Genomic DNA, 22,500 nt, shown 5'->3' on the forward strand with positions numbered 1-22,500 from the left:
GAGCAGGTTGGGAAGATGACAACAGACCAATGTAATCATTTCAGAAATCGCACGTCTACAATCACAATGAAAAAAGCTTGAGCCAATTGTGAGTCATTTTGATTAAGACAAACACAAAACGTGGAAATATTTCCAATAGACAATAGATTCAATCCAGGGGTGTTAAAAGGAAATGAGTCTGTATCTGTATTGGATTTGAAATTGTTTGAAATTAGTTTTTTACATATGAAAATATTTTAATTGTTACATATGACAATATTTTGTGTGTGAAGCTTTGTAATTGATTTATATTTCTGATGTTTTTTGTTGTGATATCTCTTTGAGATGTTTTATGGGAAGTGATTCATAGAAGGAAATAAATAAGAGAGAACTTTTAAATATCAAGAGTGAACATACCCTAATACCCCATGGACTCAACTTGGATTTAAACCCATAAACCTTTACCTATGCCTTTAAATCTTTGCAGAGCAGCTCTCACAAATCTGCCCACAACTTGGGGTTGTGGATGAAAAACTGATTGCTTTCCCCTTATTGGATTATCCATCGAACAGGAAAATCATATTAAATTGGAAAACAGGGCAGGCTGGCCTTTGGATGCATGCATGGTTTTCCTCAGATCCACATTAAACTGTCTTGTGTACAAGCTCCCAGTCTCTGATAACAGCCTTTCCCAACCCATCGCCCTCCAAATGTTTTGAACTACAACTCCCATGATTCCTGACAGCTGACCACGCTAGTGTTAGGATTCTTGCTCTGTGTTTGCAGTCATGGGATTGTTGTCTATCATATGACGGTGTATGTTTTCATTCCACAGTGTGGGAAGTGACGGAAACAGGATGTTTTGTGTTACTGTGTCCCAGAATGTGGGAATGTTTTTCTCTCTTCGCTGTCTGATGAGAAAGAGGAAGCAGCTAAATCGGAATGCTCTGAGTGTATTATATGTAAATAAAAGTAGATTACCCAAGATGCTGAGCTATTGAGTCTGTTACTTGAACCGCCAATGCTCTGCAGGATCCCTAAGCGTGCTAATGCCTTTTGGTATCAGTCGCTGTGATGTTCGGGCTGAAGAAAGCTTTTGAAGCTCCCAAACGATCGACCAGGAGGGAGAGAACATGCCACTTGGGCATGTGTCTCTACCAAGGTCCTACACTAGAATAGGACATTCCTAACAGCTAGCTGGGGGTCAGTGGGAGTTGTGGTACAAAAACTCTGGAGGGCACAAGGTTGGGGGAGGCTGTGCTATAGCATCTTTCCTGTGTATTTGGGGTTCCTGAATCCTAAAGAAAGCTATAAAAGAAACTAGTAGTAGAATCTTCCTGGTGCTGTTCCCCAAAATGACCTTGCAACTGTTCTCCATCAATTAATAAGAAAAACACACAATTGTTTTTGAAAATTATCAAATAGGGGATTTGTGTGAAAGCTTCATGAGTGGCTCCTGCTGTTGTGCTTACTTTGATTTTGAGGTAATTGAGGAATTTCATCAATTGAGGAATTGAGATTATGCAAATCTCTCTGCTGGGCTGCACTAGGCATCTTTCTCAGTAGCTCCTGCTTACAGGAAACTCAGTCAAGGATATCATGGAGTTTTGAGAAATCATGACAGGTGAGAAGGCTGCAGATGGTTATGCTATTCAGGAGGACGCTCATTCCCACACATACCTCAGCCACCTTATAAGTAAGTTCAAGCTTTGCTAGAATGAAAATACAAAATACAAAATCTTTTCTCAAGCATCCTGAGACATTGGTGTAATTGGGGGGGGGGAGACTCAGCTACTTTTGCAGGGGGCAAAGACTAACTATAATAAAAAAATATAATAATCTATTATTTATACCCTGCCCATCTGACTAGAAATTGGAGAGAGCAGAATACAGCACAGGAAGGCAGGAAGCTGCCTTATACTGCATCAGATTATAGGTCCATCTAGCTGAATATTGTTAACACTGGCTGGCAGCAGCTCACCATCATTTCAGATCGGGAATCTTTCCCAGCCCCAGCAGGGATCGAACTTCGGATCTTCTGCATGCAAAGCAGATGCTGTACCGCTAAGCTACAGTCCTCCCCCAATCTCCCATAGTAAACAAATAAGCAGAACATCCCACTGGCGGTGATTTTATTCGAAGCCAGTGAAGCTAAAATGCCATATTGAGAGCATTTGCTGATTGCTTAACTCAAACACCATCCACGCTCCTACCAGAATGGGAAAGAGCACTGAGCATAAACATTGGCCAAGAATAGCAGAGTGGTAGAGATTACTTCCTCTTTAAAGGATTCATCTGTCTCTATTAGGCAGTTCCAACCACAGTTTAAGCCATTAGCAAGAATGCACCCGGCAAATGAGCTGAAGGTTTCAATCCAAAACTCAAATAGGCTGCAGAAGCTGCAGGCAGAAATATGCGTCTCTTCCAGGACTCAGAAATGAGTGTTCTCTCCTAGTCAGTTCTATGCAGAGCAGACATAACAACATCAAGGATGGTCAGCTTTATTTGCAGCTGTGAAGTATGGCCAAGAGAGGTGGTGGCACCTTCTGCTCCTGCAAGAATGCTGTCCAGTGGCTGCAGTTTAACAGCTCCTGAATTTTCAGAGCAGAAGCTCCCCTGTCCTAAGTGAATTCGTCCTATGAATGGCAATAACCCAAACTAGTTGTGACGATAAATATAGAACTCTTCATGGAGGAGAGGGCTATTGATAGCTACTAGCCACAGTGGCTCTGCTCTGCTTCCATAGTTGGTCTTCCTTGCGGATTTCCCAAGGGCATCTGATCATCCACAATGAGAACAGGAATGCTGAACTAGATGGGCTATTGATCTGATCCAGCAGACTCCTTGGCAGCAAATTCCACTGCCGAACAGCTCTTACTGTCAGGAAGTTCTTCCTAATGTTTAGGTGGAATCTTCTTTCTTGTAGTTTGAATCCATTGCTCCAGTTGTTCCTCCCTCACACTAGTTGCCTCACCTTGCCTCATAGGTGGACCGGTCCTGGATGGGGTGGTCCTCCTGGTCACACCTCCTGTGTCACATGATTATCACCAGCCTCATCCTCCTCCACACATTGGGGTTTGAACTTCTGCAGTGGGGAGCCAATTCTGTTCATAAAGGCTCCTAGCACAATGCTGGTCTGGAAATCAAGCCTTATGAGGAATGGTTGAAGGAGCTGAGTATGTTTAGCCTGGAAAAGACGAGGCTAAGAGGAGATATGATAGCCACCTTAGAATATCTGAAGGACTGTCACATGGAAGATGGAGCAAGCTTGTTTTCTCCTGCTCCAGAGGGTAGGACTCAAACCAATTGATTTAAGTTGCAATAAAGGAGATTCCGACTAAGCATCGGGAAAACTTTCTGACAGTAAGAGTTGTTAGACAGTAGAGTGGATTCCCTTTTGAGGTTGTGGACTCTCCTTCTTGGTTTTTAACCAGAGGTAGGATGGCCCTCTGTCATGGATGCTATAGCATAAACAAATGCAGGGAGGATGAGCATATCCAGAGACTCATAGAATCATGGAGTTGGAAGGGACCATGAAAGTCACCTAGTCCTGAAATGCAGGAATCTTTTTGCCCAATGTGGGGCTCGAACCCACAACCCTGAGTATGTAGGAATAGTCACCGGGCGCAAGGCACACCACTGCCCACAGATAAGCCAAGGCTTGACCTGAACACCTTGCCCTCGCTCTGACCTTTGGCTTTCTCAGTAGCCTGTCGTGCCCTGTCTGTGACCTTTGCCTCCTTTTGGAGAGGCATGGCTCACTTTCCACTTGGTGGGAACATGACATGGTGGAGCAGGTCTCGCAAATATCAGAGGAAACATACCGTATGTGTCAGTTCATGATGTAAAAGTGCTAAAGGTCAGACTGTTCCTAAACGTGTGCATATTGTGCTAATAAAAGGAGCCTCTGTGGAGCTAGCAATCAGCTTGCTTACACGCAGCTCACCTGCAACAACTCCCGACTGCGTACTTCACTTCACTGAGATGAAGAGTCACATGCCATATCACAATGCTTTTGGATCTCAGCCCACACTGATATTTCTTTTTTTCTTTTCTTTTTCGATTTTAAGTAGGTCCCTGTTGCTATCTTCTTTGGTGCTTATGCAAAAAACTGGGGCGGCAGCGGGGGGGGGGGATCGTCATTTTGCTTTAGGCCCTTTTCAGACCATTGTTTGATTGTTGCATAATTTAGCAGACACCAACTTTAAAGCAGTTAACTTTTTGTTTTTTTAAACATTGTTTTCCCCATCATCACCAACAATCAGGTAATTGCAGAACACATATTTTTAGTTTAAATGTGTGTTTTTTGTGGTGTTTTTTTTAAATAAAAAAATCTCACTATGTACTCTCTCTCACTTTTGCGGTGTGGGGAAACACTGCTTCCAAGATCTATAACAGCATTTCTCAACCGCTGTTCCATGGCACACTAGTGTGCCGCGAGACGCTGGCTGGTGTGCCGCGACGTGCCGCGACGAGAAGGGCGATTTGCATTGTCACATGCCTGGCGGCCGCCAATAAACAGCACTAACCCGCCAGAAAGGAAGCCGGCCGGGTCATGACGCGGAGCGAGCGCAGCTCTCAACAGCCACCACCACGGGAGGGTGGTTTTAGACAAACTTAAAGAAGCTGGCTGGATGAGCTCAACCTGAAACTTGCTGAGCAAAGGATTGTGCTGGCAGAGAAATCAGCGGCTTGTGAAGCCTTATTACAGGAGATTGCAACCAACACAGCAATTGGCAAGTGTTTCTTACAGTCATAATTATATAGTCAATATAGGGCGGCACAGATTTAATTTTTTTAACTTTTTTAATGGTGGTGTGCCTCATGATTTTTTTCTTTTTTTCTTTTTTTTTTTTAAATTTTAAAAACAACTTTATTTCAGATTTCAGAATATACAACAAAAGAAATAACAAACTTAAATGAGATAAAATCCATCATTTACATAAATGCAACCCCCCATTACCCTCCCTCTCCCTCCCCTCCCCTCCCCTCTATACTTCCCTCCGCACTAATTCGACTTCCTTTTCCATTCTTGTACTCACTCGTGCATTTTCTTCCAATATAATTCCACTCTGCTATTTAAATTTCCAATTAATTATTTTTGTTTTTATTCCCTTCATATCCCCTAGCCTACACATATTAACATATCTTTTTTCGAACAATATTTCTTCATATACTCATCGTAACTTTCCCACTCCTTTCTTAATTTCTGCTTCGACTGATTCCTTACAGCTGCTGTTAATCTTGCCAATAATAAATACTCACTCAATTTATTAATCCATTCTTCTACTGCTGGTATCCTATTAGATTTCCAATTTGCTGCTATTAGCATTCTTGCCGCTGTACTTGCATATAGGAATACTTTTATATTTTCTTTAGGGATTTCCTCATTTACCAAACCTAATAAATACATATCTGGTTTTTTTGATATTGATTGTTTCATCATTCTTTTCATTTCTTCATGTATATTGTTCCAAAATTTTACTATCTCCTCACATTCCCACCATAAATCGATAAAGGTTCCCGGTTTTTTACCACATCTCCAGCACAAATTGGATTTGATTTTATAAATCTTCGCCAGTTTCACAGGTGTTAAATACCATCTATAGTAGATTTTCAAGAAATTTTCTTTTAAATTGTTAGCAGCTGTAAATTTGATGTCCTGACCCCACAACTTATCCCATTGTTCGATAGTAATTGTATGGCCAAGATCTTTTGACCATTTTATCATTGCCTCCTTCGTACTCTCCTCCATCAGATCCCAGTTTAAGAGTAAACTATATGTTTTAGATAATACTTTCTTTTGATTCTGAATGACCTCTAATTCAAATTTAGAACTTTCTTTTATAAACCCTAATTTTTTATCTTTTTGAAAAACACTAATTAACTGTATATATTGCCAATTGCTAATTCCTAACTTTTTTAATTCTTCATATCCCTTCAATTTATAATTACCTTGTTCTTCTTTTACTAGATCTCTATACCTTGGCCAATTCTTTTCATTATATAATCTTTTGATGGCATATGCCTCAATTGGTGATATCCACCAAGGCGTCAACGGTTCCGCAAATCTCTTATATCTCCTCCACACTTTATATAGCGCCCCTCTTAATATGTGGTTTAAAAACTCATTATTTACTTTCTCTTTTTCATAATGTAAATACGCGTGCCAGCCGGATCTGCAATTATAGCTTTCCAAATCTAAAATTCTATTTTCACCCAATTTAATCCAATCCTTTATCCAAATTAGACATTCTGCCTCATAATATAATTTCAAATTTGGCAATGAGAACCCTCCCCTATCCCTTCGTTCTGTTAATAATTTATATTTAATTCGTGGTCTCTTTCCTTGCCATATAAAATTCGTTATATCCTTTCGCCAGACTTCGAAACATCCTTCCTCTCTAATAATGGGGATTGTTTGAAATAGGTATAACATCCTTGGCAGAATATTCATTTTAATTACTGAGACCCTCCCTAATATTGATAATTGCAATTTTTCCCACTTTTGTAAATCCCTTCTAATTTCGCCCCACACTTTCTCATAATTATTCTTATACAAATTTATATTTTTCATCGTTATATTTATACCTAAATATTTGGCTTTATTCACAATTTTTAATCCAATTTTGGTTTCTAATTCCTTTTGCTCTTTTTCTTGCATGTTTTTTACTAATAACTTTGTTTTTTCTTTATTTAATTTGAACCCTGATACTACCCCAAATTCATTGATTATCTCCAATGCCTTGCTTATACTTATCTCAGGGTCTTCCACCGTTATTATAACATCGTCTGCGAAGGCTCTCGTTTTGAAAATTTCCTTCCCCACCTTTATGCCTTTTATTTCTTCCTCTTCTCTTAATTTATTCAATAGTATCTCCAGTGTAAATATAAATAGCAACGGAGATAGGGGGCAGCCCTGCCTCGTACCCCTCTCTACTTGGAACCAGTCCGTCCTGTCTCCGTTGATTACTATGTTGGCCCTTTGTCTCTCGTAAATGGCATTTACCGCCCTACAGAAATCCGTCCCCATATTGGCCATCTCTAAGGCTTTCTTTAAGAAACATCTAGAGATACTATCGAAAGCCTTTTCGGCGTCCACTAACATAAAGCCTGCTTTTTTACCCGGCTGGAGATCTAAATATTCAATCAAATTGATGATTAATCTCATATTTGTTTTAATATATCTATCTGGTAAGAACCCTACTTGATCTTCGTTTAGGATATCCTTCAACACTCCTTTTAATCTATTGGCCAAAATGCCCGCGTAGATTTTATAATCATTATTCAAAAGAGAGATGGGCCTATAATTTTGTACTAGCTCTCTGTCCATATCTTGTTTATGAATCAAAGTTATTGTTGCTTCTTGCCAGGAATTTGGTACTTTGCCATCTTTCATGATTTCATTCATTAATCGTTTTAATGGTATAGCCAAAGATTCCTCTAATTTTTTATAATGAATTGCTGCCAAACCATCCGGCCCAGGTGCTTTGCCAATCTTCATCTTTTTAATTGCTTGATGCACCTCCATCATTGTAATTGGGTCATTTAGTATTTTGATATGATTTTCACTTACCCTGGGTATGTTTTTCCTCTTGAGATAATTCTCAACATCCTTTTCCGTCTCCAATCCTTTAGAATATAAATTCTTGAAATATCTAAGAAATTCTGCTTTTATATCCTCTTCTGTCTCTAATACTTTCCCTTGATGTTTTATTTTATTTACATACCTTTCTTTTTGCCGCTTTTTAATTTGCCACGCTAGCATTCTCCCTGTTTTGTTTCCCCATTCAAATGTTTTTTGCTTCATCCATTTTAATTTGTTTTCCAATTCTTCAGCTAATAATGTAGATAATTGTGCTTGAAGCAATTTGATTTTCTGGCTTAATATCTTATCTTTTGGTGATCTTATTAACAATTTTTCATTTTCTTCTATTTCTTTTTGTATTTTCTTTAATTTAGCTTCTCTCACTTTTCTCTGGGTTGCATTCTGCTGTATATAGAAACCTCTTATGTATGCTTTGCCCGCATCCCAGACTGTTCTAATGTCTATCCCATCTCTCAAATTTAAATCAAAGAATTCTTTCATTACTTTTTGTGCTTCTTCAGTTATTTTCTCATCATTTAGCAGCCATTCATTCATTCGCCAACCTTTATTTTTCTGTTTCATTTCTTTGATTTCCATTCTCACTGGGTTGTGGTCGGTTATTGATTTTGTCATGATTTCTATTCCCGCTACTTTTGTTATTAATTGTCTCGAGACCCATATGGCATCTATTCTACTAAAGGATTTATTCGAATCCGAATAGAACGTGAATTGTTCCTCGCTATCGTTTTTATCCCTCCATGCGTCCACTAAATCAAATTCCTCTATAAACTCAAAGAAAATTTTTGGTAATCTGCCCGATCTTAACCTTTGCTTTCCTTTTGATCTATCTTTTTGCACCGATACCACTCCGTTCCAATCTCCCATTAACACCAAATCTTCATTTATATAATCTAATAATATAGTTTGTAATTTTTTAAAAAAGGATCCTTGATTATTATTTGGGGCATAAATACCAACTAACAATAATTTTTTATTATTCTTAACTATTTGCACCCCCAATATTCTTCCCTCTGCATCCCTAAATTTGATTTCGGTCTCATACTTGGGGTTGATATACATTACTATTCCCCTCTTCTTTACTTTATCAGACGCTATGAATTCATTCCCTAATCTCTTATTTATTAGCACACGCTCATGTTTTTGGGCGATGTGCGTCTCTTGCAGGCAAATCACGTCCCATTTTCTTTTCTTTAAGATATGCTCTATTTTATTTCTTTTCTTCTTATCGTTGAGTCCATTGATATTCCATGAAATTATATTTAAATTCATTTTACTAATTGAAGACAAAATTATTCAACAAAATTTATTGATATCCTCACAAAATCATCTGTAGAAATTCATAAAATTAAAATAGCAATTTCCCTTCAGCTAGAAGTGCTACCCTCCTCCTCCCCCTGTTCTTCCTCTCTATCCAAATTCCCCTCGCCTCCCAGTTCCTTTCTATAAGTCCTTCTACATTTATCCATTTCGTCTACAGTCCTGATAAACTTTTTCCTCTCTTTAATTGTAAAAGTCAAACCTTCAGGGAAAAGCCACTTGAACCTAATACCCTTCGATTTTAGGGCATCAGTTAAATCTTTATACTTTTCCCTTTTTTCAGAATTCTTTTGGGTATTTCTTTATACACCAACACGTTGTGTCCCTCCATTGTCATCCTCCTTTTCTGGACTATCTTATCTCTCAGAAGTCTCGAATTGAAATAAACCAAACAGTCTCCGGGGCCCTTAAACTGCTTTTTTGGGTCGGGTCTTACTCTGAACACCTTATCTACATCTAGCAGCAGATCTTCCTCTTGTACATCTAGACCGTCAGCTAATTCCTTGACTATTTTTTCTGTTATATTCTCTCCCGGCGTCTCAGGAACACCGCGAAATCTCAAAACCATTTCTTTTTGATACATCTCTAATACAGCAATTTGATCTAACATCTCCTCATGTGCCTTTTCTATTTTGCTCATCTGTGCACCTGAACTTTCCTGGGATCTCTTAAAGTCTCTATTCTCTTGCTGCAATTTTTTGGTCATTTCTTTCAGTGCTTCTTCTTGTTTGACCACTCTAGTGTCCAATTCTGTCACTGACTTTTCTATTGTCATATTCTTTATTGTTAAATCCTTCATTTGGCCCGACAGCTCTTGAATCATCTTTGAATTCTGCTCTATCTTCAGACCCATATTGTCTAGTTTTTCATTGATTGTTTTATTCATGTTTACTATTAGCTCCCGAAGGTCTGCATTGGGGTCCAATTCAGCCGTTGACTGTCTTCTTCCTGTCAATGTTGCTGTAATTGTTGTCTGGGATGGAGTTTTCTTTGTAGAAGTCATTTTTCTTGTTCTATTTTTGCAATATAGAGAATTAATAAATTGCTGTCCCAGTGTATAATCAATCTTTCCTGCTGATATTCCCAACATTTAATGATGTCGGACAAGGAAAAGCACCAAATTTATCAATTAAGATACCTCAAGACCAATATTTTCCTTATTTAGAATTCATACCCCACATTCATCAATTTTACAATTTGGAATTTAATATCTAATAATTTACTGTAACCACTTCTTCTTAATTAATAATTCTTAAATATTTCTAAACAATCAATCAATAATACCAAATTAATTATGCGGAAAGAATCAATTATACAGAGAGAAATTCATTATCTCAAAAGAAAATTAGATAATACCCAAAGCACTCTGATGCCCCCCTTTCTGAATTCCTATTTTATCAGGCTTTATTTTAACTCTACCTCTCCCATTAAACCTGGGGGCACATGGGGAGATTGGAGTTTTCTTAATTCATCTCTTTTTTTCCATTACATATATCCTCCTGTCCTCTAGAGAGATTTATATTCAACCTGTTTTTCCAATCCAAAAACACAAGTGGACTTCTCTGTATCTCTTTCTCCCTACTTCTTCCAATTCCTGTCTCTGTGTGGGTTACAGTTGAAGTCAAAAAGACTGCAGCCCCGTTATCAATTTAACCTTAGTCTATTTCCGCATTGGCCAGGAGGTGTCGCTCTTCCTTGTCCTTTGCTTAGCGTTCTCTCGCGCGACTTTATAATCTCCCCCTCGGTGAAGAAGACGGAAGATGATTCAGCTTTTATCAGTCGCCATTTTTAAATCCGCTTTAAGGCTCTTAGAGTGTCGGATTTTGAAGATCCTCAAATAAAAACCCTGTAATCTTTTCCACGTTGCGCTCTCCCTCGATTTCCTGCTTCTTCCAGTCCTCTTCACTTCTCCCACTTCTCCCTTTGCCTTTTGCTCGCCTCATGATTTTTTTCATGGAACAAGTGTGCCTTGGCCCAAAAAAGGTTGAGAAACACTGATCTATAAAACAAGATCTGCTTGGAAGCAATGCTTCTTCTCTTGGACTTTCAGCTTTGAACACCATAAACCTCCATCCCTGTTGCCGCCGCAACTACCAAATGGAAGTACGGGAATAAAAAATATATCAACATAGGAAGCCACCTTATATCTTCACCAGTCTTTGTCCTCCGGATGTTTCGGACCACAGTTCCCAACATCCCCATGATGCTGGAGCTGCTGGGAGTTGTAGTCCGAGTTATCTGTACAGCACCAGGTTGAGAAAGAGTCAACCAATTGATTACAAAGTGTAATCAGACCTTTTTTTAAAAAAAGATTCCCAAAGGCCAGTGATTAACTAAGAGAGATCTTACACAACCTTACATTTTAGTATGATTATATCATTGCCATTGTGATGGGACATTTTCTGCATCCAATGCTAAAAAATCTCCTGGATTAACTAAAGCAGAATACGTGAGTTTTCATATTGCATTTGTCACCATTATCCTTTGACACATCTAAAGATAAATTTTGGATGCATAGCATACCTTGAGGCTAATTTCAGGGCTTTAAGTACTACTACTGTCTTATTCGTGAGCCAGTTCTCCTAGTCTGTGTTATTATCATTGCTGATGCTAGGGATCAAGTTCATCTCATTAAACTGATGTTCTTTCTTCTTTAGAGATAAGCCATTTTTAATGGTCATGTTATGTAATGCACAGCCAGGAAGGAAGGTCTTAGACCGTGCTCTTCAAAGACAGCCCAGCTGACATTTATTAGATGTGTCTGATCTACACCACTCACTTAAAGCACATCCAATGCACATGACTTCCCCCAAAGAATCCTGGGAGCTGCAGTTTGTTATGGGCACTGTGATTTGTAGCTCTGGGAGGGAAATACTACAGTTCCCAGAATTCTTTGGGAGAAGTCATCTGCTTTAAATATGCATGGGATGAGCTTTAACTCTATGGTGTGGATCTGCCCTTAGTATCCTTAAGTACAATCTTAAATATATCTACTCAGAAGCAATTCCCATGATTTTCAGTGGGGTTCCCTCCCTTGTAAATGTTTTTTAGGATTATGTGATCACAAAGGAGGAATGTTGTGGCACTTACTTCTCAGGAAACATGTACACTCTAAGGCAGAGGTTTTCAACCTTTCTGAGTCCACGCCTCCCTTGACCAACTACATTCCTTCTGCAGCACAACTGTGGGGCTCAGAAGTCCAGTTATGTCACCCCTTGCCTGCAGAGCGGGCAGCCTCTCGCCATTTTTCAAACACCCTCCCTTGTGGAGTGTTTCCTCAGCCTCCTTTCCTCTCCCCTCTCCTTGGGAGTCCTCTGGGCAGCCAGAGCTGCTGCCCCTGGTCTCTGAGCTGCCCCCCCCCCGCCCCAAAGACAGGTGCCTCCTCACACTGCCCCACAGGGGCCTGGGGAGCACCCCATGGCACCATTCAGCTGGGGAGCTTGAAGCCAGGGCTGCTGCAACAAATAGCTGTGCAAGCCTTTGGGAGGCAGAGATGGAAGCGGGGAACAGAGGAGGGGGAGAAGGAATCAGGGACAGAGGCTAGTGTTGCCCGTGGCACCCCTGACCATCATTCAAGGCACCCCCACTCTAAAGCATTGTTTTCATTGGAGCTTACTCACAGCCATATCTATGCATGCACCTGAGAGTAAAACCCAACAAACACAATGAGATTGAGTGCAAATGACACATGTTGTGGAATGTAATGATAATAATAATTTTATTTATATTCCACCCAACTGGTTGGGTTTCCCCAGCCACTCTGGGCAACTTAAAGGTAAAGGGACCCCAGTCATGACCGACTCTGGGGTTGCGGTGCTCATCTCACTTTGCTGGCAGAGGGAGCCGGCATACAGTTTCTCGGTCATGTGGCCAGCATGACTAAGCCGCTTCTGGCAAACCAGAGCAGCGCATGGAAATGCCGTTTACCTTCCCGCCAGAGAAGCACTTTGACGTGCTTTCGAACTGCTAGGTTGGCAGGAGCAGGGACCGAGCAACAGGAGCTCACCCCGTCACGGGGATTCAAACCACCGACCTTCTGATCGGCAAGCCCGAGGCTCTGTGGTTTAAGCCATAGAGCCACCAGCGTCCCTTACAGCATATATAAAAACAATAAAACATCCAACATTAAAAACAGAATATCTTATACAGACTATAAATAAACCAATAAATCAATAGAAAATAATAATAAATAAATAAATAAATAAATAAATAAATAAATAAATAATAAACAGTTTGCGGTTATACCCACATTAAAATAACTGCCAACCCCAACTAAACATTTAACCAACCCTACAAAAACAACAGAGGAACCAAAATAAAAACCATTTAAAACATTTCAAAACATTTTAGCCAGTTGCCCCAATCCAACCCATTGTTCCAGCAATGTCTCTCTGGTCTCCCAGGAGCCTCGTTTAGCTGTTCTGCTAAAAGCCCCACCCCTAAGCTACCAACTGTTCAGGTCCTACTATTGGACAGGGATGATCAAATTACTACAGCCGTAGCTGAATTTTTGAGTGCTGTCCATGCAGAAAGGCTGGGCTATTACAAAGAGAGTTAGTGCTCCTTAATTGGTAGGCGATGCGGCAGTGTTGGGTTGTAGTATTTATATATATTTATATTCTTCCTGGAGTTAAGGACCTGACTGGGATAAGCTTTGCTCAACTGAGCTTGTATTTTGTATTTTGTATAACTTTGTATAACTTGTATACAAATTTTATGTGATAACTAGTGTTATTCAGCCCGTTCAGAAAACGGGCGCTAGAACATGTGAGAGGAGCGGCAGCCTTCTGAAGCCCGCTTCCTCCCGAGTAGACCTGCCTTCCCTCCCTCTCTGCGCTCGGCTGCTGCGTTTGCTGCGTCTGGGAGGAGAAGGGGAGGCAGCCTTCTGAAGCCCGCTTGCTCCCGAGTAGACCTGCCTTCCCTCCCTGTGTGTGTGTGTGCGTGCGAGAGAGAGAAAGAGAGAGAAGCGCACGGGTCTATCTCGCAGCCTCCTCCTCGCACTGCTGCTTAGAAGCGAGTGGTTGGCGGCCGCAGGTAGGTAAACGGTAGGCAGAGGGGTTGGGGGGAGAGAGCGTGTGCGTGCGTTCTAAGTCTCTTGTCCAATCCCTGTGTTCCTGGCGCACATGCGCAGTACCCCAGGGACACACGGGACAACTTGGACGCAGGGACAACTTGGACTTTATTATATAGGATGTGTGGTTTGAAATGCCTAATAAAGGATATTTGAATTTGAAAAAAGCCCCACCCCCTAAGTCAGGTAGAAATGGGCCTTGCAACAGGGAGCAGGTCTTCCTCACAGCAGCAGCAATATCTGTGGTTGACTCTCCCAGCATGTTTGAAAAACAAAACTTAAAATCACCCGCAGGTGGGAGATGAGGTAACTGTCTGTGTGATGTAAGAATTAGAGCAGGGACTCCCAAATTGTGGTCCATGAGCTTCATTCAGTTGCCCCATGGTGTGCCTGTCAAAATGCAATTAAAAACCCTATAGCACATGACAATTGCTACAACGGACGGGGAAAAAATAGTCAAGTGGTCTGCCAAGACCCTCAACAATTTTCAAGTGCTCCAGGGGGTGGTCAGCTTTTTAGAATGGAAAAAATGCCAGACTAGGACTGGAGAGCTGCAGTTTCAAATTCCCATCCATCCATGAAGCTCACTAGATAACCCTGGGCCAGTCACCATTTCTCAGCCTGGCCGACCTCACAGTAGGATAAAATGCAAGGATAAAATAGAGAAAGGGAATGAACCATGGACCCTGCCCTGAACTCCCTTGTGGGAGGCCTGGATAGGAATGTCTAGATGAATTAGATCAAAACAGATCCCGGGGAAAGATGGTTTAACTCCTACTCCCGTGACACCTTCTTCAATCAAAATTGGACCTTAGGTCTGGGGAGAGGCAGAGGTACAATGGTTTTCCGCCTTTCTTCTCCAACTGGAGCAAAAATGGCTCTAGGGGGGAGGTTTTTGATCAGGGAAGTAAAATCTTCACTTGTACGCTCCCCACCCCTCCCCGAGCAGCTACTTTTAAGCCTTGTTTTAAAATGTCAATCTGATCAAAGGGCATTCACCATTGTGTATTCGCTTGGCCCTTCCTTCTGAACAAACATGCACAGATTCAGGCTGCATATCACACTTTTAGGACACCAACTGTTCTTTCAATTATCATTCTGGTCACTCCTGGAATCTCATTATAATTTATAATGATACAGATTTCAGAGGGAGTCTGGAGATAAAAGAGTGGAGAAATTAGACTTTTTTCCTTCATTTTGTTGTTTTTCAAAGGCTATCGGCGGCGGCTGAAGTCTCTTTTTTCTTCCTTTTTATTATATATCTATACTGGTATATATACATAGAGAGAGAGAGAGAGAGAGAGAGAGAGAGAGAGAGAGAGAGAGAGAGAGAGAGCTGGAATAAATTTCTAATATCCTGGGATGTTTGAGGGGTTGTCCGTTCTCAATCTGGCTTCCCGGTGAATTGCTACTTGCAAACAAAACGAATGAAAACACACAGAAGTGTGGATGTGTTAGCAATTAGCATGCAAAATGCTTTCGACCCTGCTTTCAGTCATCTTAACAAGAAACCTGTGAGGTTAAACTCTGCTGGGGGGTTGTGTGTAGAAGACAGAATTAGATGGGATTCTCTCAAGGTCATCAAGGCAGAGAGGGATTCCACAGAGGGAAGAAGTGAACCCACGAGGGGGGGGGGGCAGACTGCCTAGCTGTCCTCTGAAGCCTGCATGCTCTTATATTTTCTATGGTAGGAATAGCCAACATGGTGCCATAGATGTTGTAGACCACAACTCCCATCAGCCCCGGTCAGTGTTACCAACAGTCAGTGATGGTGGGAACTGTAGTCCACAACACCTGGACCGCACTATACTGGCAAAAGAATGGGCCCCTCTGGTTTATGAATATGCCTTTCCAAAGCCTTTGGGAAGCCTTGCAGGGACAGGCCTAATAATTCTCAGAGGGTTCAGTGCCTCTGTGAACTTAGATGCAATAGCAATGAGTGTGATTTGTCCAGTACTTGTATTAACATACCCTCCAGCACGACAAGGAATAGGATAGAATACTTAGCTCCAGCTAAGTATTGGCAATGGGTTTCCTGGGTAAAAAGGGAAAGGAGTAAGCCACTCAAAGTTGCTCAGTTTTCTAACTGCTAGACACCCCTTACCATTTCATTAGTAGTCATAATTGGTGAATTTACCAACTGCCTATCAAAAGTGGTCATTTTGGATATGGAGGAGGCAAGATGCTGTGGGTTGCTGATAATGAAAGGTGTGGGGAGGAGTCCCCTGGTTTTTTTGCCTGTATTTAATTTGGGGAGGGGGGTTGTAGGTGTTTTGCCTGTTGTTCAGGGATGTTCTGACAGTTGTAGGGTATGGTATTAGCCATTTGCGGTTCTGCCTCAGGCAGCAAAATATCTCGGGTGGCTTTGACTGCAGGAGAGGCTGCATACAGGGGAAAGGCATAAATCAAATACCAGGCTGGTTTTTCTTTGCACCTTTTTTATCCCTCTCCTAAGCATGGACAATGATGAGAGATTGGGGTCACTACTAATCCTCAGTCTCAGCAGCTCAAGAAAATCCACCTATGGCCATATGAGTGGACAGGGAAGCAGCTTGCCCTATACCCAAAGACCATGGTCACTGGTTATTTTGCCTAAATTGGATTCCTCACAATGCGGGTTGACGACGTCGATTTTGCAGCGTTCAAATACTCTCAGAGTGAAGGTGAACACTCTGCCCATCCAATGAGGGGATGGTATTTTATTTCACCGCAAACATATGCACCTCTCTCCCATCTGGAGCCTGGAAGATGGAGATCTCTGGGGAAAGGCTGGAAAGGACTTGGCAGGCTAAATGGGGCCGAATGGGCTGTCACGATTATAGCAGGTTTGCGGATGTACATGGGATGGAAGGAGGGCATATGATGAACTCCAGTCAAACGGCTGTCCTGCAGCATATTTCGCCATTTAATCTCCAGATCAGCATGTTGACAAGAACGACCTTGATAACAGCGCAATTCACAATCTGTTGGAGCTGGCACGTTGCTTGCTGCTGGGTACAAGCCAGGTGGCTTCAGAAGGGCTAAGCCAGCACAGAATTTATAAAACAAGAGGTTGCAGGGGGCGGGGAATGTCTGACTGCCCTAATACTGAGGGATGGTTCCTGTTACTCAGTTGAAAGGAAAAGTGTGTGCAGAGAATGGCTACCAATGGCTCCTAGCCATGATGATTATGTTCTCCCTCCACAGGCTAAATGCCTCTGAACACTAAATGCCTCTGAATACCAGTTGCTAGATGGGCCTTCGCCCTGTTCCAGCAGAACTCTTTTCATGTTCTTAACACACGTGTTCCTTACAGGACTCGGTGCTGTAAGTAAATAAGTAAATAAATAAGAGTAAACCTTGTCACAGCCTAACTTTTCAAATGCAATCATTAGTTCACACATTATATTGGCTTGCTCAATATAGACATTACTAGGGGCTGCCATCCCTGTTCACTCTGGTCACCAGCCCAACGAACCCCTTAGCCAACTGCCCGTCCCCACATCTGACCAAGCCCCTTTCCTTCACATCTCATCTCACCTCACCTCTCACAGTTCACCCAAACCCATTTTAAAGGAGGGGGGGGACACTTCACACAGTGGTGAAACAAGCTGCTCCTCCCCCATTAAATAGCTCACCTGGGCTACCTGCTACCTGCGTCCGTGCTCATTTGCTTGCCTGCTGCTTGTTATGCTGGAGTTGGCATGACCACCTATTGGGAGCCATACAAACTGCAGAGTGACGACAGTATTACATTTTTATGTACAGCATATAGGAAGGTATGCGTATATAAGGGATGGAGAATCAGTGGCCCTCCAAGGCTGAATTCACACTATGGGTGACATTCAACTATGTTCTACTCAAAGGAGACCTATTGAAATTAACAAACGTGACTAAAGTAGGACTGGTTGATGATTGATGATTGGTTCAAAATTGATGATTGGTTCAAAATTGGGAAAGGAGTACGACAAGGTTGTATATTGTCTCCCTGCTTATTTAACTTATATGCAGAATTCATCATGCGAAAGGCTGGACTAGATGAATCCTAAACCGGAATTAAGATTGCTGGAAGAAATATCAACAACCTCAGGTATGCAGATGACACAACCTTGATGGCAGAAAGTGAGGAGGAATTAAAGAACCTTTTAATGAGGGTGAAAGAGGAGAGCGCAAAATATGGTCTGAAGCTCAACATCAAAAAAACCAAGATCATGGCCACAGGTCCCATCACCTCCTGGCAAATAGAAGGGGAAGAAATGGAGGCAGTGAGAGATTTTACTTTCTTGGGCTCCTTGATCACTGCAGATGGTGACAGCAGTCACGAAATTAAAAGACGCCTGCTTCTTGGGAGAAAAGCAATGACAAACCTAGACAGCATCTTAAAAAGCAGAGACATCACCTTGCCTACAAAGGTCCGTATAGTTAAAGCTATGGTTTTCCCAGTAGTGATGTATGGAAGTGAGAGCTGGACCATAAAGAAGGCTGATCGCCGAAGAATTGATGCTTTTGAATTATGGTGCTGGAGGAGACTCTTGAGAGTCCCATGGACTGCAAGAAGATCAAACCTATCCATTCTTAAGGAAATTAGCCCTGAGTGCTCACTTGAAGGACAGATCCTAAAGCTGAGGCTCCAATACTTTGGCCACCTCATGAGAAGAGACGAATCCTTTGAAAAGACCCTGATGTTGGGAAAGATTGAGGGCACTAGGAGAAGGGTATGACGGAGGACGAGATGGTTGGACAGTGTTCTCGAAGCTACAAACATGAGTTTGACCAAACTGCGGGAGGCAGTGGAAGACAGGAGTGCCTGGCGTGCTCTGGTCCATGGGGTCACGAAGAGTCGGACACGACTAAACGACTAAACAACAACAAAGTGGGACCATTAATTCTAAGGGGCCTAATCTGATTAAATACCACCCCATGCCTTTAAAGCACCTCACCAGAATGCTGGGAACTGTTGCTTACACCTTCCAGACCTCTGATTTCCAGCTCACCATTAACAAACTAAAGTTCCCAGGATTTGGGAGTGTGCTTTAAATGTTTGATGTATACACAGCCTATAGGTCATGAGACTCCGATTCCAATCATCCTTGACTCTTGGCTGTGGCTTATGGGTGTCGGAGGTTGGCAGGTACTCCCTGTTCCTTGCGTGTACCTTTAAAATAGAAAATGTGGGGGCAAATGAAACGTTACAGGCAAATGTGTGTAATGAAGTTCCAGGGGCTGTGTTTTAAAAATAAACTAAAATGAAAGCAGCCTCAGAAGACTGACTATGGCGAAAATGCTTCCCTACTGGCTCCTTTTCCACTTAAAAAGCCCACCCAAGTGGCTTCCTCCCTCTCCACACACACACCCCCCCGCCGCCACCAAGACTTGAGGTTCCAGATGCATATATAGAAGGGGAAATGTTTGCAAGTCATTTGGGGGCTGCACTGTTTAGCTTTCAGCACGTTGCGGCTGAACAACTAACTGCGCAGGCTTGCCATTATGCAGGCCGTGTCCTGTCACTTACCTTCGTGACATTTCGAGTTAGCCTTGTTTGCTTTTCCTTGTACCGGTGGCTGCAAATACATCTATGAGACCTGCGAAGCATCCGAACTGCTTGAATGGCACAATGAGATATTTCGAGTCCTCAGGAATACCAGACAGAATGGTTAGCTTTGGGACCTCCTCACTCATCTCTGGGAGCTAGTTCAAATGTAGACGATTTTCTCATGGCACTGGGTAGCACCTCACCATTCAGGCAGGGGATCTCTTGCTTGAATGCACCCTGTTGAAAGCTCCCTGCACATGAAAAGGAATACTGTACATCAGGGAGTTTCTGTGGTACAGACCTATGTTCATATAACATGGTATTGGGCTTTGAAGACAAGATAAGTTGCAAGAAATCAAATCACTTGATTTGCGGACAAGCCAGTAAAAATTAAACAGGAAAATAAAGACCTGTATTTTAACACTGAAGAGGAGGGAGTGCAAAGAAGTCAAGACAACTACAATAAAATGGCCCAGAGATGATAGAACACTCCTTTAGGGGAGCAGCAAGCCTTGCAAACACTCTTTTGGGGGGTGGCTGCGTGAATGAGAGGGTGACACAGGTTCTGTTTATTTGTAAATTACATTCAGCTTACAAAGTTCATGGATAAGAATGTTCTGTGCTTACTATTTTGGGCACTAGCCAATAGGTGCAAGTGTGACGCATTCCATATCGCATGCAGTGCATTAGACACAGCCGTGGTAAGAAAATTGTATTTTCCCAGTGGTGAAAAAATATTATGATTTTTCTGCTTGGATACCTTTGGAGAAAGGAATCTGAGTTCCCCTCTGAAAATTCAGTAATCGCTGCACAACATGATTGCCTGGAAAGACTCAGTAAGTCACCTCAGCTAAAGGTATGAATCCACCTGGAAATGATCACAGCTGTGAGACTAAAATCTATTCAATGAATATGTGAATGCTTAGCCGGTTAACTGAAATGGAAAATAATAATAATAATAATAATAATAATAATAATAATAATAATAGACTGAGCTCTCTCAGAAATAATAACAACAATTTTAAAAGGTGGTATAAAAGAAGAACTATGGATGGAGGCTCGTAACATTATACAGGAGGCAGCAACGAAAACCATCCCAAGGAAAAGGAAATGCAAGAAAGCAAAATGGCTGTCCAACGAGGCCTTACAAATAGCGGAGGAGAGGAGGCAAGCAAAATGCAAGGGAGATAGGGAAAGATACAGGAAACTGAATGCAGATTTCCAAAAAACAGCAAGGAGAGACAAGAGGGTCTTCTTAAATGAGCAATGCAAAGAAATAGAGGAAAACAATAGAATGGGGAAAACTAGAGATCTGTTCAAGAAAATTGGAGATATGAAAGGAACATTTCGTACAAAGATTACCATAATCAAGGACAAAAGTGGTAAGGACCTAACAGAAGCAGAAGACATCAAGAAGAGGTGGCAAGAATACACAGAGGAATTATACCAGAAAGATATGGAGGTCTCGTACACCCCAGGTAGTGTGGTTGCTGACCTTGAGCCAGACATCTTGGAGAGTGAAGTCAAATGGGCCTTAGAAAGCACTGCTAATAACAAGGCCAGTGGAAGTGATGATATTCCAGCTGAACTATTTAAAATTTTAAAAGATGATGCTGTTAAGGTGCTACACCCAATATGCCAGCAAGTTTGGAAAACTCAGCAATGGCCAGAGGATTGGAGAAGATCAGTCTACATCCCAATTCCAAAGAAGGGCAGTGCCAAAGAATGCTCCAACTACCGCACAATTGCGCTCATTTCACACGCTAGCAAGGTTATGCTTAAAATTCTACAAGGCAGGCTTAGGCAGTATGTGGACCGAGAACTCCCAGAAGTGCAAGCTGGATTTCGAAAGGGCAGAGGAACCAGAGACCAAATAGCAAACATGCGCTGGATTATGGAGAAAGCTAGAGAGTTCCAGAAAAACGTCTACTTCTGCTTCATTGACTATGCAAAAGCCTTTGACTGTGTCGACCACAGCAAACTATGGCAAGTTCTTAAAGAAATGGGAGTGCCTGATCACCTCATCTGTCTCCTGAGAAATCTCTATGTGGGACAAGAAGCTACAGTTAGAACTGGATATGGAACAACTGAGTGGTTCAAAATTGGGAAAGGAGTACGACAAGGTTGTATATTGTCTCCCTGCTTATTTAACTTATATGCAGAATTCATCATGCGAAAGGCTGGACTAGATGAATCCCAAGGCGGAATTAAGATTGCCGGAAGAAATATCAACAACCTCAGATATGCAGATGACATAACCTTGATGGCAGAAAGCGAGGAGGAATTAAAGAACCTTTTAATGAGGGTGAAAGAGGAGAGCGCAAAATATGGTCTGAAGCTCAACATCAAAAAAACCAAGATCATGGCCACTGGTCCCATCACCTCCTGGCAAATAGAAGGGGGAGAAATGGAGGCAGTGAGAGATTTTACCTTCTTGGGCTCCTTGATCACTGCAGATGGTGACAGCGGTCACGAAATTAAAAGACGCCTGCTTCTTGGGAGAAAAGCAATGACAAACCTAGACAGCATCTTAAAAAGCAGAGACATCACCTTGCCGACAAAGGTCCGTATAGTTAAAGCTATGGTTTTCCCAGTAGTGATGTATGGAAGTGAGAGCTGGACCATAAAGAAGGCTGATCGCCGAAGAATTGATGCTTTTGAATTATGGTGCTGGAGGAGACTCTTGAGAGTCCCATGGACTGCAAGAAGATCAAACCTATCCATTCTTAAGGAAATCAGCCCTGAGTGCTCCCTGGAAGGACAGATCGTGAAGCTGAGGCTCCAATACTTTGGCCACCTCATGAGAAGAGAAGAATCCTTGGAAAAGACCCTGATGTTGGGAAAGATTGAGGGCACTAGGAGAAGGGGACGTCAGAGGACAAGGTGGTTGGACAGTGTTCTCGAAGCTACGAACATGAGTTTGACCAAACTGCGGGAGGCAGTGCAAGACAGGAGTGCCTGGCGTGCTATGGTCCATGGGGTCACGAAGAGTCGGACACGACTAAACGACTA

Source organism: Zootoca vivipara, chromosome 9 (genome assembly GCF_963506605.1).
Source record: "Zootoca vivipara chromosome 9, rZooViv1.1, whole genome shotgun sequence".
Classification (NCBI taxonomy): domain Eukaryota; kingdom Metazoa; phylum Chordata; class Lepidosauria; order Squamata; family Lacertidae; genus Zootoca; species Zootoca vivipara.